Source organism: Ranitomeya imitator, chromosome 2 (genome assembly GCF_032444005.1).
Source record: "Ranitomeya imitator isolate aRanImi1 chromosome 2, aRanImi1.pri, whole genome shotgun sequence".
Lineage (NCBI taxonomy): Eukaryota > Metazoa > Chordata > Amphibia > Anura > Dendrobatidae > Ranitomeya > Ranitomeya imitator.
Window position 1 is genome coordinate 753,037,159 of NC_091283.1, and position 21,942 is coordinate 753,059,100.

The 21,942-nt window shown below is 39.8% G+C and overlaps 1 long non-coding RNA gene across 1 annotated transcript in view; it reads left to right on the top strand.

The window, feature by feature from the left end:
- The first annotated feature begins 2,760 nt into the window (after positions 1-2,760).
- LOC138665641 (uncharacterized) overlaps positions 2,761-21,942 on the top strand; it is a 199,025-nt gene continuing 179,843 nt past the window's right edge. The window contains exon 1 of the long non-coding RNA XR_011318504.1: positions 2,761-2,832. This is a non-coding gene — a long non-coding RNA (uncharacterized lncRNA). The remainder of the gene's footprint in view (positions 2,833-21,942) is intronic.

The following is a 21,942-nucleotide window of genomic DNA, read 5'->3' on the forward strand; positions in this document are numbered from 1 at the left end:
TTTTCCTTTAATGATAATGATTCCCTGGTGTGCCTCCTAATAATAATTACCCCCTGCCCCACACTATTGTAGCTACTTATAATAATGCTCTTGAACAGTAGCATATAAAGAAATCCCATCACATATGTCCAATCACGGAACATAGGCGTAGTCATAAACACACACCTACCAATGTTTTAACACATGGAGAAGGCTGGTGTATTGTGGCACTAACACAGCTTTTTTGAACCTACTGAAGCCCCTTAGTCTTCTCACTCACTATGATACCACTTCCATTAGCCCCATAGAGTATGATGCCCTCCTAAATGCCCCCACACAGAATGATGATCCCATATTTCTCCACTTACATAGCATGATGGCCCTACAAACCCCACACAGTATGATGGTCACCCATCAAACTTCGGTATGTTTATTTCAAACAAAGGACTTTATTCTGGGTGAGTTTTTTTTCCACTTTGACTATGGGGTTAGTAATGGGGGCGTCTTATAGATGCCTCTCCATTACTAACCCCTGGGCTTCATGTCAACTGCCAATAGAAAGTTGACATCAAATCCAATACTATTATACCACTTGCCAATGTACCAGGGCAAGTGGAAAGAGCAGAGGCTAAGCGCAAGCATTAAAAAAATGAGCATCTTTTGGATGCGCCATTTCTAGAGCGGCTGAGAGTTGATGTTTTTAGTCTGGAAGGGGCCAATATCCATGAACCCTTCCTAATCTATTGTCAGCCTGCAGCTGTCTGCCTAGCTTTTGCTGGTTATAAATTATAGGGGGGACCATGTCATTTTTTTTAGGGAGGGGTCTCCCATTTTAATAACCAGCAAAGACTAAGTAAACAGCTGTGAGCTGATTTTACTAGCCAGGGAAGCTCCATGTGTATTACCTCCTTCCCAGGCTATAAACATCTTCCCCTAGCTGTTGGCTATTCATCAGCTGGTTGTTAAAATTTGGAGGGACCGCCACATCATTTTTTCTTTAATTAATTTATGACTGAAATACATTTACAGTAAGCTGCACACTTAAAGCAATGATTATCATTTATCTATCTATCTATCGATCTATCTATCTATCTATCTATCTATCTATCTACTGTTTGTATTTAATCATATTTTGTTAGAAAACTATCTTTAAATGATATAGAGAAAAGCTAATGTTAAAATTGCATTGCTTACGAATTGCAAACGCATGTCATATGGATGTCTTACGGATGCTAGAAAAATCACATTGCGATCACATGACTCTTGCATAACACTCATCCGACTTTTCAGGAACAACATCCGACCGATTTTATTAACGCTGATTGGTATGAGCCCTAATAGATGTAGAAGATATATTTTTGTTTTTTGGAGATGTTTTTTACCATGTTTACTAAATGCTAAAACTGACCTGCCATTATGATTGTCCTGATCATTATGAGTTCGCAAATACCAAACATGTATAGGTTCTTTTTTTATTTAAGTGGTGAAAAAACATCCAAAGTTTTTAACTTGTAGTGTCTCCATTTTTCGTGTTCTGGGACTGGGTGAGGGCTTATTTTTGCGTGCCAAGCTGAGGTTTTTATTGATACCATTTTGGAGTAGATATGACGTTTTGATTGCCTGTTATTGCATTTTATTGCAATGTTGCGGTGACCAAAAAAAGGTAATTCTGAAGTTTTGATTCTTACGTCGTTTACGGATCGGATTAATTTAGTTTGTATTTTGATAGATCAGGTATTTTTGAATGCCGCAATACCAAACGTGTAATTTTTTGAATTGTTTTATTTTGAATGGAGCCAAGTAGGAGGGTGATTTGAACTTTTATATATTTTTACATTTTTTAAATGTTATTTAAAACATTTCTTTACATTTTTTACTTGCTTCAATTGTCTCCTTAGGAAACTTGAAGCTGCGATCATCCGATCGCTTGTGCTACACATAGAAGGGTTTCAGCCTGCTATGTGTAGCAGAAATCATATGCAGATCCCCAGCTGTTATTCCAACCCATCGGCGCCCCGTGATCATGTGACAGGGGCACCGATGGGAGGGGTTTTTGACATACCATCAGAGATTGACAGCTGGATTTAGCATGTTAACAGCCATGGATGGATCGTGATTCCACCCCTGGCTGTTAGGGGCACATGACAGCTGATCAGATTAGTTGATATGTGCCTGAAAAGATGCGGGCTCAGCGTTGGTGCCTGTATCAAATACCAGGACACGACTTTTAATGTATCTATACGTCATAGGTCGTGAAGGGATTAAAACAAGGGAGAATATATTTTAAGCTTTTCATATATTTATTGGCAGATTATGTTTCTTCAAAAATATTAGTGCTTTAAATGCTTGGTTTTGCAAACCAGACAAGCAATCAGAAAGGACAAATCATTTAGCTTTGCCCTTTCTGTTTGCTTGTCTGGTTTGCAAAATTTGCAAAACGTTCATTGCAACAGATATCAGTCTTTTTTTTTATTTGATCACTTTCTGTTATGCAAATATACATTCATGTGATACAATGTCATCAGACATTACAAAGTTCAGAGCCAAGTGGTGATGCTCAGGAGGAAACTCCACATCTCCAGATAAGAGTAAAGGTTACATTTTTTCACTTAAACAATAACCATAATAAACTTACTTAGTATAACCCTGACATGAATTCTGTGATCATGAAATATTGGGCAGAGGTGAATGAAAATAGTATAGTTAAATGTAGGCAAGAGTGTAAATTCTGTAATGTACACACTGAGTACATTGTATTCACTCATAACTAAAACTAGAGGAGATAAACCTGTCAACCTCAAGTTGTTCGGAAAGTAGGGTATCATTATACCTCAACAAGACAGCTAATGAAAGGTATAGTGCAAAGCATTGACTATCAGTGAGTAAGTACCGTAGATGTAATTTGCTCCAGTTTTGTAGGTTAGAGAATCTGGGTGAAGTAATTGGACCTGATCATGATTCACATGTAATAGATATAACACCATATTCTACTGTTTATATAACCTGCATATATGACTAATTGGTAAATCATATGGATTGATTCACTGCTTCTTACGAATACAGGGGAAGGAGACATTTACAGTTATATGAAAAAGTTTGGGCACCCCTATTAATCTTAAGCTTAATGTTTTATAAAAATTCTTTTTTTTTTTGCAACAGCTATTTCAGTTTCATATACCTAATAACTATTGGACACAGTAATGTTTGAAAACTGAAACTGAAATAGCTGTTGCAAAAAAAAAAAAAAAAACAATTTTTATAAAACATTAAGCTTAAGATTAATAGGGGTGCCCAAACTTTTTCATAAAACTGTATCATTGGTTTTAGACCAACAACTTTGCACAAATTGTGACATTTCATTGTTGTAAATGTCAAAGCCAATTAATCAATGTTTTACACTAAACACTTTTTAGTATCTATTCCAAGTGTTGAAATGATGAGAAAAAAGGTATTGTTAATCTTAAGATTGTATTTCTACATTAAAGTTCCAAAAAGCTGCATAATGTAGAGAGGTCATACATGTTTAAATGAAAGCATGGAACAAATACATTTGCATTGAAACAATCTTTAACCCCTGCCCCACCTTGGTAATGTGTGCAAACTGTAAAGCGCTGCAGAATATGTTAGCGCTATATAAAAATAAAGATTATTATTATTACCTTGGGTTTTTCCGTTTTTGAGTTTCTGATTTTTGCTCCCCTTCTTCCCAGAGCCATAACTTTTTTATTTTTCAGTCAATATGGCCATATTTTTTTTTTACCATGTTCACTAAATGCTAAAACTGACGTGCAATTATGATTGTAAAATCAGCTGACATGTGCCGGAAAAGTTGCAGCCTCATCGGCGAAGCCCGTATCAAGCGGGGAGAAGACCTGAAGACGTACCTATACGTCTAAGGTTGAAAAGGGGTTAAGATATATAAAGCTTCAATTTGCACACGTTTCAATATCAACATGCAGCATTTGACACATTGATCTCCTGCTCATTTCTAACATTAGAAAATGGACCAAACGTGCTTTAAAAGTTGCAATTTGTGCACAATTTTGCATTGATTTCCAACATTTGTCAAATTGGTCTAAGGCGTTTTATCTTACATTGGGAAATGTACTAATATGCTTTAAAAAATGTTGCGGGTGTAATTTGTGCCAAATTTATCATTAAAGTGCAACATTTGATAAATATGGAGTATGGGACTTAAAGCAAGTACTTTAACTTTTCGTGCAAACTACACTATTTTTGATAAATGTGAGCCTTTATGACTAGGGATCCCCCAGTTGTCACCTTCCTTCGTAATGAGCAGTGTTTCCATCTCATGTAATGTGATAAGGTTTATAAATCATTGCACTTCATGGTCAGTTGCCTACTACGGACATTGAAGGCAACCACTAATCACTGCAGGGTTATATTGTACGTCTGTCCATGTGCGACTGAGAAAGGGGGCCAGGCTCGCTGATTTTATCATGTTGGCAACTTTGGGGTATTTTAATTTTTTTTTTGTTAAATCATTTTACTAATATGTGTAACCAGACAAGGTAAATGATTTAGCAGCTTTCTTGTCTAAGCTGCAGGATATTTGATTTCCCTACTGCCTCTTTGCTTTATTTTTGGATTGTTACTGCTGCTTATAAACGTAAGTTAGAAATTTTATACATAGAGATTCCAAGTCTGATTTATAATTCCAGGTCCCTCTGAACCAGAGGTAGAATCCAATTTAAATGTACTATTCCTATATATTAATTTCACAAGCATATGATTCCTTAGTACTTTACACCCAACATAATTTTACCATACATTATTAGCAGCCTGCAGTATTATAATGCATTTTTATATGTATACATATTATTATGCCAGTCTACAATAAAAGCAATGTATCTTTCATCTCCTAAATCTCATCCTCATCTCCGTGTGTATAATACAGCAATGATGACTGTATGTGCTACTGGGGAAAGGATAAATGTGAAGTACTATATTCTCTTTATGGAGTGTGGAGAATGCCCCTGTTGTATTCATAATCTGAAGTTCAAATTGTATTATAATGATTGCATTCACATATGTGGATGAATAGCTTTTAGTATAGGTTAGGCTTTTGGCATCAGTTTGGACTCCTTTGAAAAATAATCCTCCAACAGATCAGTCAAAATAATATGTGCTAAATCATATAGTTACATAATTACATATGTTTGAAAAAGACACAGGTCCATCAAGTTCAACCTCTCTCAATCAATCATACATTATCTTATTATTAAAAGCTATATAAGTATATATAAGTATATTTAATGTCTGTAAAGAGCTGTGGAATTAATGGCGCTATATAAGTGAGTAAAATAAATAAATAAGTATTTACAAAAAGGCTGGATTTACTTATTGAAAAAAATCCATCTTTTTTCTGAATGCTGATTTGCTATAGTAATGCTGAGACAATAATGCAAATAGTGTTTTTCCCTTCATTTTATCTAATAAAATACAATAGAAAAAGGTTTTTTTTTACTTGAAACTTAAATGATTTCTTTAAAAACTTTTTTTTTTTTTTTAATTTTAACATGTTAAATACGGAACCACTTAAAGTGCTCAAAACCACATTTAAGAAGTTGAGTAACCCTTTATTTGCCTCACAGGAATTAATACAATGTGGAAGGAATGAATAAAACCTTTATACATATTTGTTGCTTTAGCCCCAAAGCTTTGTTTAAACTCACTAAAGGATTTAAAGATATAATAAAAATGACTGGTTTCTGTTGTATTATTTCATACAAAATAAAAAATTATTACATTACTGGTATTACCGTGTCATTAACTAACTGAAATATCTGTTTATGAAATTATTTATGTTGTGTAGCATAAAAATTGATAAAATCGTTGTACTTGCACTGAAATAGTACTGTTAAGAATTAACATTTTATCCTGCAAAAAAACAAGCCCTCACCGAGTTCCATTGGTGCAACATTCTTAAAAGGAATATTATAAATTCACGGTAAGAAAAGTTGGGTTTGTTTATCTTACAGGTGATATCATTTACATGTATTAGTACATGTGTGGTTAATACAAAGAACTGGCACATGAATTATTCTTTTCAAGGACCTTATGAATGACTAGGGGATGGCTCTTAATCCCTTCACCACCCAAGCATGTTTTCACCTTCCTGACCAGGCCAAATGTTTAAATTCTGATCAGTGCCATTTATGTGGTAATAACACTGTAATGCTTCAACATATCCCAGTGATTCTGAGACTGTTTTTTCGAGCCACACTGTACTTCATATTAGTAAATTTAAGCACATATGATTTGCATTTATTTATGACAAATTGGAAATGTATGAAAATTTTGAAAAACTTGATGGTCATACCACTAAAAATAATTCATAAATAACATTTACTACATGTCTATTTTACATCACCATAATTTTTAAAGCAACATTTACAAAAACCAATCGTTTCAGGGACTAAATCACAATTGAAGTGACTTTGAGGGGCCAATATGACAAAAAATACCCAAAAGTGACACCATTTTAGAAACTGAGCCCCTTAAAGTGCTCAAAACCACATTCAAGAAGTTTATTAACCCTTTATTTGCTTCACATGAATTAATGCAATGTGGAAGGAATAAATAAAACCGTTATACAAAATTCTTGCTTTAGAAAGGGTAGCAGGATCATTTGGACCCCATAATTTGTTATGCAATTTCTCCTGGGTACAGTGATACCCCATAAGTGGTGGAAAACTGCTGTTTGGGCGCACATTATGGCTGGAAGGGACAGAACACCATTTGACTTTTAAAGCACAAAATTGGCTAGGATAGCAGACGCCATGTCACATTTACATAGTTCCTGATGTGCATAAACAGTGGAAACTCCCCCACAAGTGACCCAGTTTTGGAAACTACAGCCCCCAAGAAATTTATCTTGAGCTGTGATGAGCAACTTGAACCCACAGATGCTTCACAGAATTTTATATTTCTTCTGAGTACACCAATACCCCATATGTAGTTGAAAATTACTTTTGAGGCACAGTGAAAAGTTCAGAGGGAAAGAGAGCCATATTTGAGTGCAGATTTTGCTAGAATGGTTCGAGAGTGTGATATCACATTGCGAGAATCCCTGACATGCCAGAAAAGCAGACTCCCCCTATAAGTGACCACAGTTTCAAAACTAAACCCCTCAATGATTTACCTTGGGGGTGCAGTGAGTATGTTAACATCACATGTGCCTCATAGAATTTTATACCATTGAGTGCTGAAGAAAATTTTTAAATATTTTTACCACTAAAATGTTGTTTTGGACCCAAGTTTTTAACCCCTTAATGACAGCCAATACGCCTTTTAACTGACCTTACATATAAGAGAATAGCCTCCCCATACAGGTAACAATCCAGCAGCTGTCGGCTGTACACTATAGCTGACAACTTTCTGCATCAGCCACGATCAGTGTTTGCACCGTTCAAATCTGTTTAACCCCTTAGATGCTGCCAGGGCCGGACTGGGACTAAAATTCAGTCCTGGCATTTGAAGTTACACAGGCCCACTTGTCACATGGTGACTGTATAATATCTTTGTACACTTGTAGGCAGGGCCAGTTTTAGGCAAAGTGGGGCCCTAGGCAAAGTTTAAAATGGGGCCCCAAATGCTAACATATTACACATCACATAAAAGCATTTTCGTTGTATTTACATGTGCTGATCTCAGGCCACTAAATGAGTTTGATCGACAATACTGAAGTTGTTCAACGCTTGTTTCCCGGCCTCTTCCCACCAGCTGAGGAATAATGATGGGACAAAACGATCACTAATAGCTCACTAACAGATTACCATACAGTATCATGTTATCAGCAACACATCTATATCTATATAAATATAATACAGCCCCCATAGAATATAATGTAGCTCCGAATAGAATATAATACAGCCCACCTTCCCACAGAATATAATGCAGCCCCATCAAAGAGTAAACTAAACTCTAGGAGCGACTGATATACTCCCGCCTTACCCGTTACCTCTCCACTCACTCCCTCCTAGACCCTTCACAGTCCGGTTTCCGCCCCCTACATTCAACAGAAACTGCACTCATCAAAGTGACCAATGACCTTCTGACAGCAAAACGTAACAGTGACCGCTCTCTGCTCATTCTTCTCAACCTTTCTGCATCTTTCGACACTGTTGACCACCCTCTCCTACTCTCTAGGCTCCAGTCACTAGGCATTAAGGACACTGCTCTCTCTTGGTTCTCCTCCTATCTTTCTGACCGCTTTTTCAGTGTTCTGTTCTCTGGCTCCACTTCATCTCCTCTTCCTCTCACTGTCGGGGTACCTCAGGGCTCAGTTCTTGCCCCCCTTATCTTCTCTCTCTACACGGCCCCAATTGGACAGACCATCAGCAGATTTGGCTTTCAGTACCATCTTTATGCCGATGACCCACAACTATACACATCCGCCCCTGACCTTACCCCCGCTGTACTACAGAACGCCACTGACTGTCTGTCTGCAGTCTCCAACATCATGTCTGCTCTCTATCTGAAACTCAACCTCTCCAAAACTGTACTTCTTCTGCTCCCGCCATCTACTAACCTCCCTAAATCTGACATTTCCCTCTCCGTGGGTGGCACCATAATAACACCCCGGCAGCAGGCGCGCTGTCTGGGTGTTATGTTTGACTCCGATCTCTCCTTCACCTCCCATATACAATCTCTTGCCTGCTCGTGCCGCTTACACCTAAAGAACATCTCTAGAATCCGCCCTTTTCTCACCATGGAAGCAACAAAAACCCTCACTGTTGCCCTGATCCACTCCCGCCTGGACTACTGTAATGCTCTACTAATTGGCCTCCCCCTTACTCGACTTTCCCCTCTCCAGTCTATCCTTAATGCAGCAGCCAGGGTCGTCCATGTGGCTAGTCATTACTCAGATGCATCCGCTCTTCGCCAGTCGTTACACTGGCTGCCCATTCATTACAGGATACAATTCAAAGTACTTGTTCTCACCCACAAAGCTCTCCACAGTGCTGCACCCCCATACATCTCCTCCCTCATTTCGGTCTATCGGTCTAGCCGACCGCTGCGCTCTGCAAATGACTTTCGGCTAACCTCTGCACTAATCCGTACCTCCCACTCCCGACTCCAAGACTTCTCCCGCGCTGCGCTAATCCTCTGGAATGCTCTACCCCAAGATATTAGGACCATCCACAATTTGCATAGTTTTAGGCGCTCGCTCAAAACACATTTGTTCAGATCGGCCTATCACATTCAGTAATGAAAGTCATGTTATGTTTGTGTAGCCCATTCACTATCTCCATCTATCCCCCACCCCCTGAAGATGGCTGGACCATCATTGTAAATACACCATTGTAAATACACACCTGTACTTTGTATCTCCCCCACCTCATTGTAGATTGTAAGCTCTCACGAGCAGGGTCGTTTTATTTCGCTTTAATTATTGTATTGTTAACGTGTTACTTAAGACTGTTGTGTTTGAAACTGTTAAACTGTAAAGCGCTGCGGAATATGTTGGCGCTATATAAATAAAGATTATTATTATTATTATTATGATGCAATCATCCCTCATGAAATCTGATACAGCCCCCCATAGAATATAATACAGCCCACCTCCCCATAATATATAATGTAGCCCCCATAGAATATAATGCAGCCCCCATAGTATATAACACAGCCTCCCCCATAGAATATAATATACCCCCAATAGTATATAACACAGCCTCCCCCATAAAATATAATATACCCCCACAATAGTATATAACACAGCCTCCCCCATAAAATATAATATACCCCCACAATAGTATATAACACAGCCACATAGTATATAACACGGCCTCCCCCATTGAATATAATATACCCCCCATAGTATATAGCAAAGCCCACATAATATATAGCACAACCCACATAGTGTATAGCAAAGCCTGCATAGTATATAGCACAACCCGCATAGTATATAGCACAGCTCGCATAGTATATAGCTCAATCTGCTTAGTATATAGCACAACCCACATAGCATATAGCACAACCCGCATAGCAGATTACACAGCCCACGTAGTAGTATACAGCACAGCCCACACAGTAGTATACAGCACAACCCACACAGTAGTATACAGCACAGCCGACACAGTAGAAAACAGCACAGCCCACACAGTAGTATACAGCACAGCCCATGTAGCAGTATACAGCACAGCCCACGTAGCAGTAAACAGTACAGCCCACGTAGCAGTAAACAGTACAGCCCACGTAGCACTATACAGCACAGCCCATATAGCAAAAGAGCATAGGAGAACCAAAAACACTCAGTTTCAAAAAATCACAGTAATCCGCAAGTGCTAGTAAAAAGATGTAAAAAACAGGGTATTTGGTTGATACGTTTTTTGCAAAAAATGTATACTAAGCTGCTCCACCAAACGTCAAGGTATACCCATATCAGAGCAGTCCTAACTGATGTATGCAATCCCTGTCTGATGTATTTAAAAACCTGATCATCTGTATATTACCTGTGTGTTTCCCGTTTTCTACAATTGTGTCTACAAGACTAGGGAGTTACCAACCACTCCTCTTGGGCTATTTGCACAAAAGCTGTTCCACTCAGCATGTCCACATGGATTTTTCCTCTCGGAACCCTGTTCACACAGGTAATATACAGGTTTTTAAATACATCAGACAGGGATTGCATACATCAGTTAGGACTGCTCTGATATGGGTATACCTTGACATTTGGTAAAGCAGCTTAGTATACATTTTTTGCAAAAAACATATCAACCAAATACCCTATTTTTTACATCTTTTTACTAGCACTTGCGGATTAGTGTAATTTTTTGAAACTGAGTGTTTTTGGTTTTAATATGCTCTTTTGTGTCTTCACGTTTCTTGGTGGTGTGTGAACATTTTCCTACAGACTTGTTCGCTGTGCAAGTAGCCCATGTGTTCCTGTTTCATTTGCCAGAACTGCCTGATGGCCTGTCCGACCCTGGATGCTGCTGTAAATAGTGACTACATCATTATATATGGTTAACAGAGTGTGGGGGCTTCCTCTTTATCCAAATTGGTGCCCTCAGATCATGATTGTGTGGTCCTGATGTTTGCCACGGCAATTCATGACCAAATAGCGGCCTTAGAGTCTGACGGCTGTAGTAATCTGTTCAGAAGTTAGAGGCATTTAGGTGGTAAAAATACAAATTTTCATTTCTGTCATACCACTTTGCATTAATTCCTGTAAAGCACCTGAAGGGTTAATAAACTACCTGACAGCAGTTTTTGATATGTCAGGGGGTACTGTTTTTCAAATGGTATCACGTTTGGGAGTTTCCCAATATATGAGACCCCTAAAGTCACTTCAAACATGGATAAGTCCCTAAAAAAATAAATTTTGTAAATTTCCTTGAAAAAATGAAAAATTGCTGCTACAATTTTAAACCTCCTAAAATGCTAAAAAAATAAAACAACATTTTACAAATGATGCTGATGTAAAGCCGACATGTGGGAACTGTTATTTATTAATGTTTTGCTGTGGTATGACTATCTGGATTAAAGGGATAATCATTCAAATTTTGAAAATTGCTAATTTTGTAACATTTTTCTCAAATTTTTGATATTTTTTATAAATAAACACAAAACATATTGACCTAAATTTACCATTATCATAAAGTATAATGTGTCACGAAAAAACAGTTTCAAAATCACTGGGATTTGTTGAAGCGTTGCAGAGTTATTACCACATAAATTGACACTGGTCAAATTTCAAAAATTTGGCTCCGTCACAAAGGGGTTAATATTTATAAAGGCTAAAACAAAAATATGGACCACACAATTTGTTGTGCAATTTCTCCTAGGTATGCCAATACCCACTGACATGCCAGAACAGCAGAAAACTCCATAAGTGACCCCATTTTACAAACTCTCAACTTGCAATAAATTTGTCTATGCAAGCAGTAATGATATTGACACCACAGGTGTGTCACATAGTGTAACGGAGTCTATCAAGCTGGGGTATCTCTTTCAGTACCACCCCGTGTTTCAGGAAGTCCACTCTGCTTTTAATGTAGATTCTGAATGAAGGAAGCTGGCTGGAATTCCTTGGTTACGTGAGAGCATATAAACGCTGACTGCTTCTCCACTTATTTCCAGTCTAAGAACAACCTTTATTTACAGCACACAGAATATATAACAGATACACAGGGCAGGCCAATAGGAACACAGCAGGCCAGACCTACATTACAATAGCCGCAGGGGGCCGGAGCCTGCCAATATTTACTGTGGGAATTACAAAGGTGGGGGGAGGTCAGAAAGAGAATATCTTGTCCCCTCTGCCCAGGGGCGCAGCCTGTGGACTGATGCATTTCACATGGAACCTATTATCTAATATATAAAGCTGAATGTGTGTATGTGTGTGTGTATGTCCGGGATTGGCATCTGCACCGTCGCAGCTACAGCCACAAAATTTTGCACAGTCACACGTCGACCCCGAGAGCGTCATAGGCTATGTTGTGAGGTGAAATTTTAACCCCGCGCTTTCCAATTCACCAAACAATTTTGCCCCTATCTACATAATGGGGAAAAAGTGAAAGGAAAAGTGTTGGAGGCATCACAGCTACAGCCACAAAATTTTGCACAATCACACGTCTGGACCCCGAGATCGTTATAGGCTATGTTGTGAGGTGAAATTTTAACCCCGCACATTCCAATTCACCAAACAATTTTGCCCCTATCTACATAATGGGGAAAAAGTGAAAGGAAAAGTGTTGGAGGCTTCGCAGCTGCAGCCACAAAATTTTGCACAGTCACACATCTGGACCCCGAGAGCGTCATAGGCTATGTTGTGAGGTGAAATTTTAACCCTGCGCTTTCCAATTCACCAAACAATTTTGCCCCTATCTACATAATGGGGAAAAAGTGAAAGGAAAAGTGTTGGAGGCAAATTGACAGCTGCCAGATGTGAACAAGAGGGACTTAAAGAATGAGAGCGATGGCGCCAAAGAGTATATACCGTACAGTTGCTAAGGTGGGGCCCGACATGGGATACTCACCACACACTGGGATATGAACACACACACAAAATGCGCCACACACTATCACATGCTTGAACACATATCACCCTCAGCACACATTTCAACACACATACACCAACCTCGCCACATAAAAGTCGAAACACAAAAGTCGCCGCTCAAAACTCGCCACGCGCAAAACTCGCCACATGCAAAATTAGGCTCACGCAAAACTCGCCACACGTGCAAAACTCACCTCATGGGAACACTCACCACACGCAAAACTTGCACCCGCGGAAAAATTGCCACATGCACAAAAGTTGCAACGCATGCAAAAGTTGCCTCACACAAAACTTGCACATACTCAAATGGCACCACACATAATACTCGCCACGCGCAAAACTCGCCATGCGCAAAACTTGCTGCACACAACTTGCTACACTAACCTGTCACATGCAACTCGACACACAAAAAGTTGCTACACGCATGTCGCCACACAAAACTCATCTCACAAAAGTCACTACATGCATGTCGCCACACGCAACTCAACACACACAACTTGACACACGAAACTCGCCCTAAAACACACACCTTTCTGGTATTATCCTTCAAAAATAAAAATCTGATTAATAAGCAGACAAACTACAAGAGCAACAAATGTACCATATAGGAAATACGGCAGCTGTCAGTCACCTGACCTGTCTATTATGTGTATGTGTGAGCTAATATATACTGCCAGGGGGGAGGGCTTCCTGTTGGCTGGGGATTTATCAGGCTGCCAATTTAGCTGACAAATACTGAGGTAAAAATACTGACCAAATAACGTGTGAACGAGGTCTAATACAGGAGGAAATGACATACAGATATATACTATGTACAGGGGAGATAACACACAGGTATATACTATATACAGGAGAGATGACACACAGGTATATACTATATACAGGACAGGAGGAGATGACATACAGGTATATACTATATACAGGAGCAGATGACCTACAGGTATATACAATATACAGGAGGAGATGACATACAGGTATATGCTATATATAGGAGGAGATGACATACAGGTATATACTATATACAGGAGAAGATGACACACAGATATATACTATATACAGGGGAGATGACACACAGATATATACTATATACAGGACAGGAGGAGATGACATACAGGTATATACTATATACAGGGGAGATGACACACAGCAGGTATATATTATATACAGGGGAGATGACATACAGGTATATACAATATACAGGAGATGACATACAGGAGTATACTATATATAAGGGAGATGACAAAAATATATATACTGAGGTGAAAATGAGAGGTGTGAGGTGAAAATGAAAAGGTGTGAGTGCAAAATGAGAGGAGTGAGGGAAAATAGTGGAGTGATCGGAAAATGACAGATGTGAGGTCGCAATGACAAGTGTTAGGGGGGAATGAGAGGAGTGAGGGAGAAAATGAGAGCTGTGAGAGGGAAAATGAAAGATGTGATAGGGAAAATGAGAGGTGTGATGGGAAAATAAGAGAAGTGAGGTGCTATAACTAACCACAGATATATTTACTATGCCCAGGCAACGCCGGGCTCTTCAGCTAGTACATAATATATATACTACATAACATTCTTGGTGCTGGGGGGTTCTGTAACACATAGTTTTATAACATTGGGAAGTGAAGAAAAAAAATACAATTTTTAGCCCCAGATTTTACATTTTCTCACTGGTACATGGGTAAAAATGGCACCAAAATTTATCACACAATTTGTGTGGAACATGGAATTACCCCATATGTGGCTGTACATTACTGGTTAGCCACATGGCAAGACTAAGGAGGGAAGGTACGATGTTTGACTCTCAGAGAGCAAATTATCGTAGAATAGTTTGTGGACTCCATGCAGAGCTCCTAAGTACTCAAGTTCAAGTGACCCCATTTTGGAAATTATACCCCTCTGGGAATTTATCTACAGGTGTACTGACGATTTATTTTGACTCCATGCGTGTTTTCCAGAAACAAGCAGCAATGGATGTTGCTGAGTGAAAATTGCAAATATGAAATTGTAGTGCCCGTACATTGTAATGCCCATACATTGTGCCTAGCTTGTGCTTCTGGAGACAAGGACCCTGCAAATTAAGCAGACTCTCATCGCTACAAAAATGCCAAACATTTGCATACTAAATGTGGTTTCGGCACACTGTGGGGCTCAGAACGGATGGGGGCATTTGGATTTGGGAGTGCTGAATTTCTTGAATTTCTTCAAGTTGAGGGGCCATAGTGCTTTTCCAGAACCTTTGTGATATCAGTGATGTGAAAACCTCCTATATTTCCATTGCTTGGGCACCCCTGAAATGCTCTAAAGGGAGCTAGTTTATTATATGTAGGGGGCTTGTGACCTTAAATATCTACAGGCCATCTATTTATTCTACCTATCTTCTATTTATCCAACTATCTGTCTGTTTTCTACCTATCTCTTTATATAAGATTGCTTTATTGGTTTTGTACCCCTTCATGACATGCGCCATACATGTACTGCACATGTCATGTCTCTCTCTTCAATGTGGGCTCCAGAGATGAGCGATGAGCCCACATCTTTCATGGAACATGTCAGCTGTTTTGAACAGCTACTATGTGCTGCTAACAGCCGCAGGTGGAATTGCGGCTGTTAAATGCCACTGTCCATCACAATGTGATTGCGACGGAAGCGTGTCACTAATCCCTCCCATCGGCGCCCATGTCACACAACCGCAAGTCGCTGATGAGTTGGCATGACAACCCGTGGTCTGCAACAAACCCCTCTGGTTGTCATTGCTGGATTACTATGAGTGCCATGCAGAGGTCAGTGCTCCTAGCAAGTGAGCATTTCTGCTACACACACTGATCATCGCCTGTGTGTAGCATAGAAAGTATTGAAGCATGTAAAAACTGAAAAAAAAAGTTTTTAAACATATTAAAAAAAGAAAAAAAAAGAAAATTCAAATCATCCCCCATTCACCCATTTCAAAATAAAACAATTAAAAGAAAGCAAAACACATTTGGTATTGCCATGCTCAGAATCGCCCGATCTATCAATGTATAAAAAGAATTAACCTGATTGGTAAACAATGTAGCAAAAAAGTAAAAATGCCACAATTATGTTTTTTTGTATTAAAATGCAATAACGAGCGATCAAAAGAGTGTATTTACACTAAAACGGTATCATTAAATATGGCAGCTTGGCACACTACAGGTCTCGGAAAATTCTGCAATTTTTTTCTTTTTTAACAAACTTTGGATTTTTTTTCACCACTTATCTCCTTTTCCTACATCGGGCATAATAGTAGGCCGGTGTCCTTCTGTTTGGTGCGGACTCTGGCACAGAGCCTGCACCTTTCCGGGCACATGACAGCTGATATACAGCTGACATATGCCCGCAACAGCCGCAGGTGGAATCGCGATCCACTTCCAATTTCTGAAAGCGGCACTTAACTTGCACTTACCGAAAGCTCGTCACTAATTCTGCCCAGCAGTTACCCCATCACATGATCATGGGTCACCGGTGGGTCAGCATGACAACCAGAGGTCTCCAGCAAACCTCTGTAATTGTCATAGCAGGATGGTCAGCGCTCCTAGCAAGTGAGCATTTCTGTTACACACAGGCTATCTGATCATCGCCTACGTGTAGCAGTGGCGATCAAACAACTGCAGCTTTTAGTCTCCCATGGAGACTATTGAAGCATGCAAAAAAATAAAAACAAATATTGAAAAATATAAACACTCAAATCACCCCCCATTAGCCCCATTCAAAATAGAAAATAAAAAAATCAAATATACACATATTTGGTATCGCTGAGATCAGAATCGCCCGATCTATCAATATAAAAAAAAGAATTAACCCGATCACTAAACGGCGTAACGAGAAAAAAATTCAAAACTTCACAGAATTAGGTTTTTTTGGTCGCCTCTACATTGCAATAAAATGCAATAACGATCAAAAAATCGTATCTACACCAAAATGATATCAGTAAAAATGTCAGCTCTGCATGCAAAAAATAAGCCCTCATCCAGCCCAAGATCGCAAAATGGAGACGCTACAGGTCTCGGAAAATGGCACTTGTTTTTTTTTACTAAATTTTGGATTTTTTTTCACCACTTAAATAAAAAAGAACCTAGACATGTTTGATGTCTATGAACTTGTAATTACCTGTAGAATCATAATGGCAGGTCAGTTTTAGCATTTAGCGAACATGGTAAAGAAAACAAAAACTGTGGAGTTGCACTTTAATTGTAATTTCTCCACCTTTGGAATTTTTTCCCCAGTTTCAAGTACCTAATATGTTAAAAACAATGGTGTTGTTCAAAAGTACAACTCATCCCGCAAAAAAACAAGCCCTCACATGGCCATTTTGACAAAAAATAAAAAAGTTATGTCTCTGGGAAGAAGGGGGGCAAAAAACAGAATGCAAAAACGAAAATACCTCTGGTCATGAAGGGTTTAAATAAAAAAAGAACATATACATGTTTGGTATTCACAAACATGTAATGACCTGGAGAATCATAATGGCAGGTCAGTTTTAGCATTTGGTGAACATGGTAGAAAAAAAAAAAAAAAAAACAGTTGTAGAATTGCATTTTTTTGCAATTTCACCGGGCTTGGATTTTTTTTCCTGTTTTCCAGTACACTATATGGCAAAACCAATGGTGTCGTTCAAATGTACAACTCGTCCCGCAAAAAACAAGCCCTCACATGGCCATATTAAAAGAAAAATAAAAAAGTTATGGCTCTGGGAAGCAGGGGAGCAAAAACAGAAATGCAAAAACAAAAATGGGGTGATGCGTGAAGGGATTAAATTTCATAGAGAATTAAGATATGTAAAAGAGGATGTAAGAAACGCATTGCATGCGGATTCATGTCATATGGATGTCATACAGATGCTAGGTGAGGAAAAAATTGCACCCTCGCATAGCATTCACATGACATAAATTGAACTATACAGTTTTCACTTGTCCATTTTTTCAGGAGCAACATCGGAGCTATTTTTTATACACTAAAGTGAGCGAGGCCTTAAACTGACAAAACACCTTTTAGACCATGCTCATAGCATAATTTGATAGGCCACTGTAGCTGGCAAGCCCAGAGTTCATCATTTGACCTCCGGTTGGCATGACTGCAATCAATAGCCCACAATTGAATTGCGGGGTTGCCAATTGTATGGGAGAGGGAGCTTCTTCCGTCTCCTTGCATTCTAAATGCTGCAATCGCTATTGAACGCTGCATATAATTGGTTAAACAGGGGGCTGTTTTGTTGGGGTCAAAATGACCTAAAATGAAATTTGAGACCCTGCAGATTATTTATTATGCAGATCTGAAACTTGTGATTAATTGACTTTTCCTCATTTGATGAGTTCTTAGTAAGTTGCAGTCTTCTGTCTCTCCTGTGGCCGCTGGATTCTTTTTTGTTAAGATAAAAGGTGGTGGTTTATGCCCGTGCCTCGATTTCCGGGAACTAAATAAAATTACGGTGAGAAATACCCTACCCTCTCCCACTCATTCCAGATCTTTATAACCAATTGTCTGGGGATAAGTGGTTTTCCAAACGTGATCTCAGGGGAGCATATATCCTTATCCGAATTCGGGAAGGGGATGGGTGGAAAACGGCATTTCTCACCTCCGAGGGTCTGTTTGAAAATTTGGTCATGCCCTTCGGTCTTACGAACGCGCCTGTGGTGTTTCAGAACTTCATGAATCATTTTTCTGATTTTATCGGGCGCTTTATGGTTGTAAACCTGGATGATATCCTTATTTTCTCTCCTGACAAGGAATCCCACATTGACCATTTACATGCTGTTCTTCATAGGTCACGGGGAAATCCGCTGTTCGCTAAACCCGAGAAATGTTCGCTTTGTGTCCAGCTTTTCTTTCTGACATTCATCCTTTCTGTCAATTATTATCGAAGATTCATCAAGGGGTTTTCTCAGGTGGTCAAGCCACTCACCGATCTCACTTGCAAGGGGGCTGATCTCAAAGTCTGTTCATCCCTGGCAGTTGAAGCATTTGCTACATTAAAGAAGTGTTTTATGTCTGTTCCTGTATTGTTTCAGCCCGATCCATCAGAACCATTCATTGTAGAGGTAGACGCATCAGAGGCGGTAGTGAGGGCGGTGTTGTCTCAGGGACCCGCTACTTTGACCATTTTAAGACCATGTGCCTTTTTCTACAGGAAGTTTTCCTCTGCAGAGAGGAATTATGATGTTGATAACGGAATTATTGGCCATAAAATTGGCTTTTGAAGAATGGAGGCATTTTTTGGAGGGGGCGGTTCATCGGATCACGGTGATTGTGGACCACAAGAACCTGTCCTACATTGAGTCTGCCAAGCGGTTAACTCCTAGACAGGCGAGGTGGTCGCTTTTTTTTCTCATTTTTATTTTTATATCACCTTTCGGCCTGGTTCCAAGAATGTCAAGGCGGATGCCTTATCCCGCAGTTTTGATCCGATATCACCCCTGAACCTCCTTCCTCCTTTCTTCAGCACGGGGTGGTTGTTGCTGGGGTATCCTCTAAATTGGAGCTTGAAATTCGGGAGGCTCAGTCTCTTGCTCCTCCGTCTTTAGCTGATAATAAGCTCTTTGTCCCGATTCAGTATTGGCTGAGCATTCTCCGGGAGTTCCACAATTCTGCTCTCAGTGGACACCCGGGGATCTTGGCCACTATTGCTAGGCTGTTTTGGTGGTCCTCCATGATCTCTGATGTCGCTGTATTTGTGTCTGATTATGATACCTGTGCCCATGCCAAGAGCTCCCATAACTGGCCGGCCGGGGAATTGGTGCCATTGCCAATTCCGGATAGACCTTGGACTCATTTGTCCATGGATTTTATCACTGATCTCTCTTCTTCCAATGGCAAAACTGTGATCTGGGTAGTGGTTAACAGATTCAGTAAACAGGCGCATTTTGTACCTTTGGCAGGACTGCCTAATGCAGAAACACTATCTAAGTTGTTTGTTGAATATTTTGTGTAGTTGCATGGTGTGCCTTTGAGTGTGGTTTCTGATAGAGGGGTACAATTTATGTCCAAATTTTGGAGGGCATTTTGTAAAAGATTGGGTATTTGCTTGACCTTCTCCTCGGCCTACCATCCCGAAACCAACGGTCAGACGAAGAGGACCAATCAGTCACTTGAACAGATTTTGCGGTGTCTTGCTACATGTCAGCAGGATGATTGGTGTTCTTTGTCACACGTGACTGAGTTTGCTTTTAATAATCAGATTAATCAGTCCACTGGCACCCTTATGTCCTTCTGCAACTACGGTTTTCACCCCTATTTTGGTGAATTTTCTAGGCTGGATTCTGGATGTCCAGGGACTGATTTGGTAGTTCAACGGTTGGGGGAGATGTGGAGGGAGGTGCAGAAGAACATTGGGGAGGCTCAGGGAAACAAACATTTTGCTGATAAGCAACGGTCTGTAGGACCTATATTCCTGGTAGGTGATAAAGTGTGGTTGTATACCAAGAACATACATCTGAAAGTTCCTTCTGCTAAGCTAGGTCCCAGATTTATTGGTCCTTACAAGATCATTGAAGGTGTCAATCCAGTTGCCTTCTGCTTAAGCCTACCTCCGTCACTTCGGAACCCCAATGTGTTCCATAAGTCTCTTCTTAAGTCATTTGTACCTTCCTCTGCTGGGTCTCCATCCCCTATGCCTCCTGTCTCTGTGGATGTTGAGACTGAGTATGAAGTGGAACGGATTGTGGATTCTTTCATGGTCTACAGTTCACTTCAGTATTTGGTCCATTGGAGGGGTTACCGTCCTGTGGATCGATCATGTGTCCCAGCGTGATCTGGTCATGCTGATCGATTGGTTCGAGCATTTCATGCATGTTATCCTGGGAGACCTGGGGTCTGGTGGACCCCTTGAGAGGAGGGTACTGTTATGATCCAGACCGGGTTTTGAGTCCTGTCTTCCCTTTTCCCGGTCTGATCATGTTAGGGGTTAACGTTTCTCAGCCTCAGTCTGGTCTTAGGTTTTCTATTTATCTCCGCTGCATCCTGCAGGCAGTGTCAGTTATAGCTTCTGCCTACAGCGTGAGTAGCTGACTCTGGTTATATCCTGATTTGTTCTGCTGTGATTTCTGACTGTTCCTGTGTCTGTTCATTCCTCTTCTCCGTTCCGACTCCGTGTTTTCCCTTTGTGTTTGGACTCTCTGATACTTGACTCGGCTTTGTCTCTGACCTGACTGTCTTTTGTTTCTGGTATTTCTGCTTCCATCTGGTATTGACCCTCTGGTGTGTCTCTGACTCTGAGTTGATTTTCCCTATGGTACTACGTTACTCTCCTTGTTTTGACATGGCTTGTTTGACTACCCTGTTGCCACCTGGTGGTGACCTCACTGCAGCGCTGCAGGACTGTTCTGGTAAGTGTTGCAGTCTTCCCTCCACTCTACTGCCATCTAGTGAAGCGTACAACTACCTGCATAGCTGCGGCTTGATAGGTGTGCAATGTAATATCAATCCAAAAAACAATGGTATAATTGACATATTTTTCCATAACACATTCCCCTGAAAATATTAAAAGAAAAGTGCAAGTTATCACTGTATTCTATACTTGCAAAATATGTATATCTTTAATTACGATCACTAAACAAGCATAGTTGTACCACATCTGACTATTAGGCTAAATACACATTATGTGTATTTAATACGTTTTTTTCTGCTGTGTATTTTTGTGTTAAAAATGCAGCATATTACATTTCCAAGAAAGCGGATGGTATTTATGTAAATCTCATACCCACTGTGCTTTTTTCATTTAATGCTCTAGACATTGAACATTTATTTTTAATGCATCAGATATTATTTCTAATGTTACTATTTTAGTGCATGCGCATATTTTTAATTGTTTTTTATTCTATATAGTTTTTTAACCCCTTTCTGACATCTGACGTACTATCCCGTCGAGGTGGGGTGGGCCCGTATGAGCACTGACGGGATAGTACGTCATAGCGATCGGCCGCGCTCAC